The sequence below is a fragment of the Mytilus edulis genome, chromosome 2, assembly GCF_963676685.1.
Source record: "Mytilus edulis chromosome 2, xbMytEdul2.2, whole genome shotgun sequence".
In the NCBI taxonomy this organism is placed as follows: domain Eukaryota; kingdom Metazoa; phylum Mollusca; class Bivalvia; order Mytilida; family Mytilidae; genus Mytilus; species Mytilus edulis.
This window is the reverse complement of record NC_092345.1, coordinates 94,205,987-94,215,856: the sequence shown is the minus strand read 5'-3', so window position 1 is coordinate 94,215,856 and position 9,870 is coordinate 94,205,987. Positions and strand designations below refer to the sequence as shown.

Sequence of the window (9,870 nt, the reverse complement as noted above, 5' to 3'; positions counted from 1 at the left end):
AAAGTATTGCCGCAGAATATTTTTAATTAACTGTAACGGTTGGGTTGGGTGGGGTATCCGACCTCAACTTAAGACCTACTTTAGAAAAAAACACTAAGCATAACACCACCCTTTATTTTTTCTACTGTAGACCTCAGCTACCTACCTTCCCTTTGCACCTAGTGCGGACAAATTTTATTACATTTTCGGTAAGGGTGGGGCTGGGTGTCCGACCCTAACTTTGGACCTATATTAAAAAAAAAAGCTGAACAGCAACCTTGGTTTTTTTTTCTCCAGTAGACATCAGCTATCCAACCCCCCTTTACACATTGTGTGGACAAAAGTATTGCCGTAGAAATTTGTTTATTAACTTTTCTGTAATGATGGGGTAGGGTGGGTAGATGAGGTCAACTTGAAAAAAAAATACAGGAACTCCAATGTGGTTTTATGCAGAACAATTACCGGAAATCTATGGTAGTTTGCAAAATAATAGTCTTTTTTATAATGTGATATGTAATATGTTGTCAAATAATGAAAGCTCGCATCTTAATTAATATACATAGAAATAAAGAGAAACCGTATGATAACCAATAAAAATCTCCCAGAGACAAACTAACGTTCATTAAGGCAACTAGTATGTTGGTCTGGATTCGGGGTTCTTAATTTCTGTATTCTTTGATATTTTAGGCCATATTTCTCTATTCTTTATACTTTTTTATCCTCTTCTCGTTATATTTTATAACACCAATATTCTCGCTATTTTATTTATTTCTTAGTCCATTATTTATATTTTTGTCCACTATTCCCAATTCCATAGTCCCCCATCAACGCCCTAGTTCTAGTTAAAGTCAAAATATAGCCTTCACAAATAAGCAAAACTTATACCGAATAGGCTCCGAATGGCAAAATAATTGAATGCTTGTTTGAATTGTGAAATTGCGGAAATTTGTTTTTTTATCTATTGATCAAGCAAAATTGTTCGTAAAATACTGGCAGATGCATAGGCGGATCCAGGGGGGGGGGGGGTCTGCGGCCCCCTTTTCGTGGGAAAAATTTGGTTGATTATATAGGGAATCATTGAAGCATGACTGGAGTGCCCCCATTTTAGGTCAGTCAGCGCCCCCCCCCCCCCTTAGAAAAAGTTCTGGATCCGCCACTGAGATGGACCTTGGTCATCAATTCTAATAATCTTAGATCAACCTTTCTAAACTTAAAAGTAAAGTTCACTCACCCTTATTGTTCAGATTTTTAAAGATTTTTGCATTCGTCGACATTTTCTTCGATTAAAGTAGTATTGATCTGACAACCGCTGTGCATGTATACTTTAAGGATATAAAGTACTAAATGGTGGCCCCATTGCCGGCAATGCTATTTTTAGCAATTATCTCCTTAAAAGGCGCTTTTAATAAACTAATTATGGAAAAACTGCTGTTGTCTAATTGAAGCTCGATATCTATTCGCGATTTTACCGCACTCAAATATATATGATCCCATGGCTTTTCTTGGTGAATTTTGTTTTTTTTTACGATACCTGACGATTTCGCAGAAAAAATTCCCTAATTTTGAGCAACATAAAAAAAATATTTCCGGCCCTTCATACTATACACGCATGGACAATAGTATCCTTTTAATATAGATAGCCTATAACCTATTAGAAGATACAATCAACAACTCATGTTACTTCATTTAATTTACTGATGATTATGTATAACATATCAAAAAATATACATACAAGTTTTTTTTGTTTTTTTTATTTTGATACAATCATCAATCTTTAAGTGTAATTATTGTCAATTTTTTAATATATCTTGTGCGTAAACAACACAACCTGTTTCGCCAATTCTTTTAAAACCTTTTTTTCAAATTGGAAGGATAATATTAAATTGACTTCGATTGACAAATACGTACCCGAATTCGTCAATATATCTGATCAATGTACGTGTCCACACGTGGGTTTATTAAGGGTATATAAGCAACTTTGCATCACATGAGACTCAAACAGCCGGAATCGTGGATGCACGACTGGGAGTTTTCCTTTTCTTGCTTGTGACAGTCCTACAGACAGCAGTTATATTGGTAAGTTGAAATTTTAAAGATGTTATGTAAGTATTATCTGTATGTAGATATCCGAAAGGTTTGTTAGTTTTACTTCCTTTTTAAAATTAAATACTTTTGAAAATTTGTTGATGGAAGAGTCTACACAAATACTGTACACTTATACACAGCGACATAGAAATTACCGTAAATGACCTAATCAGAATCGAAATAATTGATTATCACTCTGGCAAAAATAATCACGAATATAATACCTACCCATGTTAAAACTACAATAAAGTATAGCTGGCATCAATTATTTCTTAAATAAAGTACAATTCTTAAATAGGTACTGGAGTTTGAATTACGATTTTTACCCATGTCTGTGTTGTTGGGGTAAAAAGCATGATAAAAAGAGAAAATATCAACAATAACAAAAGAAAAAAAAAAGGGAAACAAAATCAGCAGCAGTAAAAGATCAATCAACTGAAATTCTAGTCATGAATATATTCTAGCGTAATACATTGGAGCTTGACTTTCTAATTTCCATAAAAACATACTGCATTCTATTTCAAAAATGAAATGCCGACTAGCGGTATTTTTTAAATACATTGTACTTATTCAAGACGAGAAAAAAAATGAATAAATAATAATACAATGTATAATAGTGCACAAATATAACATTCATTTCCTTTTCCTGTTCTGGTAATTCAAGATATATTTGGTTGAAATGCACAAGAAATTACCAATTGAGGGGAACTAACTCCGTAATTTGCTATCATTCTAACCAAAAGATATCTGGAGATTAGTCGAATTACCAGACACACAGAAACCAAAGAGCTACCATTCCTACCTCAAGATGAACGTTACTTCAAATTGGATGATTAAGTTGGTTTGGTTATTTTTCGGTCAAATTTGAACTTCTTCTAAATTGCCTGACGTTTACAAAGAATTAAATATATATAACACAGTTCACACAGATTATAAAGATGAATAAAACAAATTTTCGTTTTTGGAAAACTGCATGGAATTTTTCAATTTCAAACAATATTCTCAAGCTTCAACTTATTAAAGTTTTTCGTTTTGCCTTATTCTACATGTGTAACTTCCAAAAATTATTTTTCGAATAAAAAGAAGCAATACACTATTCAAATTCAACATGCGTCGGTGTAAGTTATCACATCGGTGAAATATAATTGTATTTAATACAATTAAAACATGTGTTACGTAGCCAAAACAAGGAGATGCAATATTCGGAAATAATGATAATTTCAGATATATGAGAAGGTATATTAGACATGTGATTACGATGTTTAAATTAATATTTACGGATGGACAATGGTATCATTTTAATATAGATAGCCTATAACCTTTTGGAAGATACAATCAACAACTCATGTTACTTCATTTAATTTACTGATGATTATGTATAACATATCAAAAAAATATACATACAAGTTTTTTTTGTTTTTTAAATTTTGATACAATCATCAATCTTTAAGTGTAATTATTGTCAATTTTTTAATATATCTTGTGCGTAAACAACACAACCTGTTTCGCCAATTCTTTTAAAACCTTTTTTTTTTAAATTGGAAGGATAATATTAAATTGACTTCGATTGACAAATACGTACCCGAATTCGTCAATATATCTGATCAATGTACGTGTCCACACGTGGGTTTATGAAGGGTATATAAGCAACTTTGCATCACATGAGACTCAAACAGCCGGAATCATGGATGCACGACTGGGAGTTTTCCTTTGCTGTCACAATTATCATTTTATTTTCGGAAATCAATTTTCTTTTACACATCAACACACACTACTTAAACCTTTTTAAGGGCTTACATGGAATAATATATGTGTTGTTAATCAATGTGTCGGATTTTTTTCAAAACAAAATGGCATATAGACAAAGCAAACAATCATATATGATTCCATACATGCGCATTGCTTTCGTTTTTATATTTATTAAATGATTTTTGCGAGTTTAAGGTTCATTATAACAAATGGACAAAAATTGCTGTGTTTAGAGTACAAAAAACTACTCCGAGTACAGACTACATTCATCTTTCTTTGATGGTACATGCATACTCTATTAATAAAAAATATACCGAACATTTTATCCCATTTACGGATTAGTATTAACAGTATTGCATTTCAGTGAAGAAAACAATAATAAATTGTTCAAATAAGGCCTTCGAAAATAGTGGAATTAATTACTTTCGGAGTGTCAAGAGCTCGTTGGAAGTACTTAATAAATTGCATGCTTATATTGGTGATTTTGAATCTGTTCAAAGTTTTGATTTTTCTACCCTGTATACCACATTGCCTCACATTCTCATTAAGAAAAAAATCACACACCTAATTAAATGGGCATTTAAAAAGTCAGAATGTGAATATATATGTTCAAACTCTTTTAGGTCATTTTTAGTAGCAATAAACAAAAAAACTATGTCAATTGGACATGCTTTGATACTATATATGCCCTTGAATTTTTATTAGATAACATTTTTGTTCGCTTTGGGGATTCCGTATATCGTCAGATTATCGGAATTCCAATGGGGACTTTCTGTGCACCACTTATTGCGGACCTGTTTTTGTATTGCTATGAGTTACAATATATGACAAAATTAAGCGAAGACCCATCGAAACAACATCTGATAAACAAATTTAATAATACTTTTAGATATTTGAATGATATTTTGGCTCTCAATAATGACGACTTCAGTATGTATATTAAAGAAATTTATCCTGTTGAACTTACTTTAAATAAAGCTAATACTAACAATGACCACTGCCCTTTCCTCGATCTTGATATCTATATCATTAACGGAAAGCTGAATACTAAAATTTATGATAAAAGAGATGATTTTTCATTTCCTATCGTTAATTATCCATTTTTAGATGGTGACGTTCCCTTGTCACCATCTTACGGTGTTTATATATCTCAACTTGTACGATTCGCTCGTGTATGTAACAATGTTTTAGATTTTAACGAGAGAAATTTATGTATTACTGATAAATTATTACACCAGGGTTTTCGATATCACAAACTAGTCAAAACATTTACTAAATTTTATCATCGGAATAATGGCCATCATTCGTAAATATAGCTCAACATGCAGACTTCTTATACGTTCAGGTATTTCACATCCAATTTTTTATGGAAATATTCTTTATAAAGCACAAAGGTGTCAGTATTCACCTCAAAAACTAACAAAACCTTTGAATAGACTTATTAAGCAGGGATATAGTTACGATACTGCTGTCAGGTCATTAATGATTGCATATTTTGGCGTTAATATTGATTCACTTATAGGGTCTTTGCATCTGAACTAAACACATTTATTCAAAAACCAGTTGTTGGCATGACACGGGTTATGATCTTCTCATATATGTTATGATGGTATGATACTAAACCCCTAACGGGAAGGATTGTGCCTGATGTTCATATGATGAAATCATAATCTTTCAGTCAGTTTAATTGAAGTTTGGAGCTGGCATGTCAGTTAACTGCTAGTAGTCTGTTGTTATTTATGTATTATTGTCATTTTGTTTATTTTCTTTGGTTACATCTTCTGACATCAGACTCGGACTTCTCTTGAACTGAATTTTAATGTGCGTATTGTTATGCGTTTACTTTTCTACATTGGCTAGAGGTATAGGGGGAGGGTTGAGATCTCACAAACATGTTTAACACCGCCGCATTTTTGCGCCTGTCCCAAGTCAGGAGCATCTGGCCTTTGTTAGTCTTGTATTATTTTTAATTTTAGTTTCTTGTGTACAATTTGGAAATTAGTATGGCGTTCATTATCACTGAACTAGCATATATTTGTTTAGGGGCCAGCTGAAGGACGCCTCCGGGTGCGGGAATTTCTCGCTACATTGAAGACCTGTTAGTGACCTTCTGCTGTTGTGTTTTTTCTAAGGTCGGGTTGTTGTCTCTTTGGCATATTCCCCATTTCCATTCTCAATTTTATAAATAACAATAACTTCTACTTTTTTTCCGCCCTACAGACTTGAGGAAGTCTAATGGCAATTGGTCACGAAGTCTTGTGGCAAGTGGTCACTTTGTCTAATGGCAAATGGTCAGTGGATCTAGTGGCAAATGGTCACAAAGTCTTATTGCAAATGACCAGTGAATCTAAGTAGACATGGTAACCATTTGCCATTAGATTCACTGGCAATTCGCTATTAGACATGGTGAACATTTGCCATCAGATTCACGGGTCATTTACCATTGGACATAGTGATCATTTGCCATTAGACATAGTGACCATTCGCCATTAGATCCACTGACCATTTGCCATTAGGTCCACTGACCATTTGCCACAAGACTTGGTGACCAATTGCCATTAGACATAGTGACCATATGCCATTAGGTCCACTGACCATTTGCCATTAGACATAGTGGCCATTTGCCATTAGATTCACTGACAATTTGCCATCCAACATAGTGATCATTTGCCATTAGATTTACTGACCAATTGCCATTAGACATGGTGACTATTTGCCATTAGATTCACTGACCATTTGCCATGGTGACCATTTGCAATTAGATTCACTGGTCATTTACCATTAGACATAGTGACCATTTGCCATTAGATTCACTGGCAATTCGCCATTAGACATGGTGACCATTTGCGGTCAGATTCACGGGCGTTTTGCCATTGCACATAGTGACCATTTGCCATTAGACATAGTGACCATTCGCCATTAGATCCACTGACCATTTGCCATTAGGTCCACTAACCATTTGTCACAAGACTTGGTGACCAATTGCCATTAGACATAGTGACAATTTGCCATTAGATTCACTGGCAATTCGCCATTAGACATGGTGACCATTTGCCATTGGACATAGTGACCATTTGCCATTGGACATAGTGACCATTTGCCATTAGACATAGTGACCATTTGCCATTAGACATAGTGACCATTCGCCATTAGATTCACTGGCCAAAAAAGCAAAAGTGTCGGACAAAAAGCAAAATAATCGGACAAAAAGCAAAAGTGTCGGACAAAATACAAAATAATCGGACAAAAAGCAAAACGGACAAAAAGCAACGGACAAAAAGCAAAAGTGTCGGACAAAAAGCAAAATTATCGGACAAAGAGCAAAAGCGGACAAAAAGCACCGTATCACGCGTATTCATTGATCACAATTTTGCATTTAATTGGCCAGACGCTTATAATATTTCACTGATTTAACACACTCAAAATGTGCCTTTTAAATTTTGTCCTAATTTCCAGGGTTAACTGGCATTGTTTTCATATAAGAATATAACATTGATAAAAAAAAATATGGAAATATGCGACGGTATGATTGCCAAACTCGGAGGCAACTATCCAATATGGCTCAAATGAAGTGGAGGTGAGCAATGACTGGCAACCGTTTAACCGCATTTTATTCTGTTAAGAATTTAAAAGCTGCTTAAATCTGACTACGCTCTTTTTTTTATTTCGCTAAATTGGCAAAATTTAATATCATACAAACGCCTTATCTATTCTCTGCCAATCTCTTAAAATCTTATCTCGTATTGGAGCACACCTACTGATGTAGGATATCTGTGAAAAAATATATAAGAAATATAGTCCCAGAGGATATCAAATGATAGAGGGGGGGCAAGGGGGGTCCCCATAACAGCAAAACAGTGAATTGATTTGGTGAAAAACAGATAACAAGGAATTGAAAAGGGATAATAATTAACAGATAACAGTAAATGAAATATGAAAATAGATCTGTCCAGGACCAATCCAGTAGATGACTCGTAGATCTTAGTATATAACTTGTGGTATGGACCTAGAAAATTGTAATTGGTAAACAAGACGGTTCGGCCGTTGAGGCAGTTCTGCCTTGGTTGATTTTTTTCCGTAATTTGTACAATAAGTTATAGTATGGATGTTGAATTTTTTCTGAACGAAATTACTGGTTTCTGTTTTTGGTATAGGGATATTTTTAATCTAGGGCATTTGAGGGATCAATTTTTAATGATTTAGATTTTTTTATTTAATTTTTAAAAATAGTGCAGCCAGTGACACTTTATTATCAATTTGATTTTTTTTCTTCTGAAAAGCAATATATGTCATATATATAATTTACAAGTAATAAAAAAAAAACATTGATGCACAATATTTTTTTTTTATTTAATGACCTCATGATAAAACTTACTTATAAAATACAAAAATACCCAGATCAGTGGAGACAGGACATGTAACTGAAACATGCATACCTGTTATGGTTATTCTGATAATAGAAATTGACTCAAGTGACAATTCTGATAGTATAATAGAAATTGGACCTAGTGAAAATTTGGATGACACCAAGTGAAACACCAATCATGTATCTTATGTGAAATTATAGAATATGAAAAATTTTGGTACAGCATTGGAGAAGCTGTAGGATTTTAAAAAGGGTATTTACCGAAAAATTAAACTGAAGACACATCTGTGTTTGCATCAATGGTTTCTGAGCTTCAATTTTCGCCATGTGAAGCAGTTAAAAAGCTTTTAAATATATGGTGGTCAGGGTTCTCTTTCATGTAAATGAAAAGAGAGGTAGTAGCACATACTAAAAGAAAAAGATGTTGTATAATTCCCAAAGCCAATATTCAAACCCACACCACTTAGTAATGTAAAATCCAAGCTCCTGACGTGGAAATAGGCACATACAGAATGTGACTGCGTCAACTTTAGCATGCTAGTTGGTGTCTAATCCTCCCCTAATCAGGGACAGTGGTGTAATAGTACAACATAAAGATTATTATGTGGTCATTGAATAAAAAAATCTATAGGGTGTACCAATGTTTTTATAACAAAATCCATACTATGAGTTATTGTACAAGTAATAAGTGAATTATAATTTGTACAAAATGCTACATGTTCACAGACAATGGAATTTATTACAAAGGATAATAATAATATATACTGGAATGGTCCTGGGTCCAATTGATTTTATATGTTTATGTGATGTATGTTACTGAAATTCTTCTGCAAATACAGGGCCACCCTATAATACCAGTAGAAAGGCCCAATAGATATACATTGTAAGAAGATGTGGTAAGCGTGTCAATGAGACTATTATCCATTCAAATCACAATTTTCAATTATCTTCAATTTCTACGGAAGATTGGCTGTCAAAATGCTAACATTCCAATTTTCAATAACAGTTAACAGCAAATAGATTCTCACAATAACAGATAACAAAATAGATAATAGTCATATAACAGCTAACAAAGAATAAGACAATAACAGCTAACAGTAAATATATTTTCAGAATAACAGATAACAAAGAATTAAAATGCCCTATAACAGCATAACAGTTAAACCCCTTGCCCCCCCTCATGATACATATAGTCTCGATAAATCCTCAACAACGGTACGTTTGACTCTAATTAAAATAAATACGCATATATATGTACGGTAAATATTAGCAGCTTGGGTATTACATCTATGGTGCAAGGAAGTATTCAAATGTTCATTAAAGTAGCTTGCGTCATAGTTTTTTCGCATCATATGTAACATATTTCTATAGCAACTTAAAGATGCTAATGCTTATTTAACAGGTCAAATAATTAAGCTATTGCGCATCATGACAGGTGGCCATAGAAAGAACAGATGTATTCCGAATAACATCCGGTGTTCCGAAAGACTACGGACATCGTCCAATATATACTGCGTAAACCCCTGATATACTGCGTAAACCCTCAGGGGTTTACGCAATAATGCTAATAATATGAAACAAAATATGTCCATGCACCATTTCGATTGAGCGAAAAGTATAGTCATTTCTTCAAAGTCAAAACAGAAAAAAAAAAGATTTAGGACGTCTTGATAGTATTATTTCCTTTACAA

At 33.5% G+C, this 9,870-nt stretch overlaps 1 protein-coding gene across 5 annotated transcripts in view; it reads left to right on the top strand.

Moving 5' to 3' along the window:
• The first annotated feature begins 1,859 nt into the window (after positions 1–1,859).
• The window catches only part of LOC139513513 (sepiapterin reductase-like), a 43,413-nt gene continuing 35,402 nt past the window's right edge, over positions 1,860–9,870 (top strand). For 4 of the 5 annotated variants that reach the window (XM_071302106.1, XM_071302104.1, XM_071302108.1 and 1 more), the window contains exon 1: positions 1,861–2,055. The gene's annotated coding sequence lies outside the window, so the exon portion shown is untranslated. Of the gene's footprint in view, positions 2,056–9,870 lie in introns of all 5 variants that reach the window. The other variant, XM_071302101.1, reaches the window with a different exon arrangement.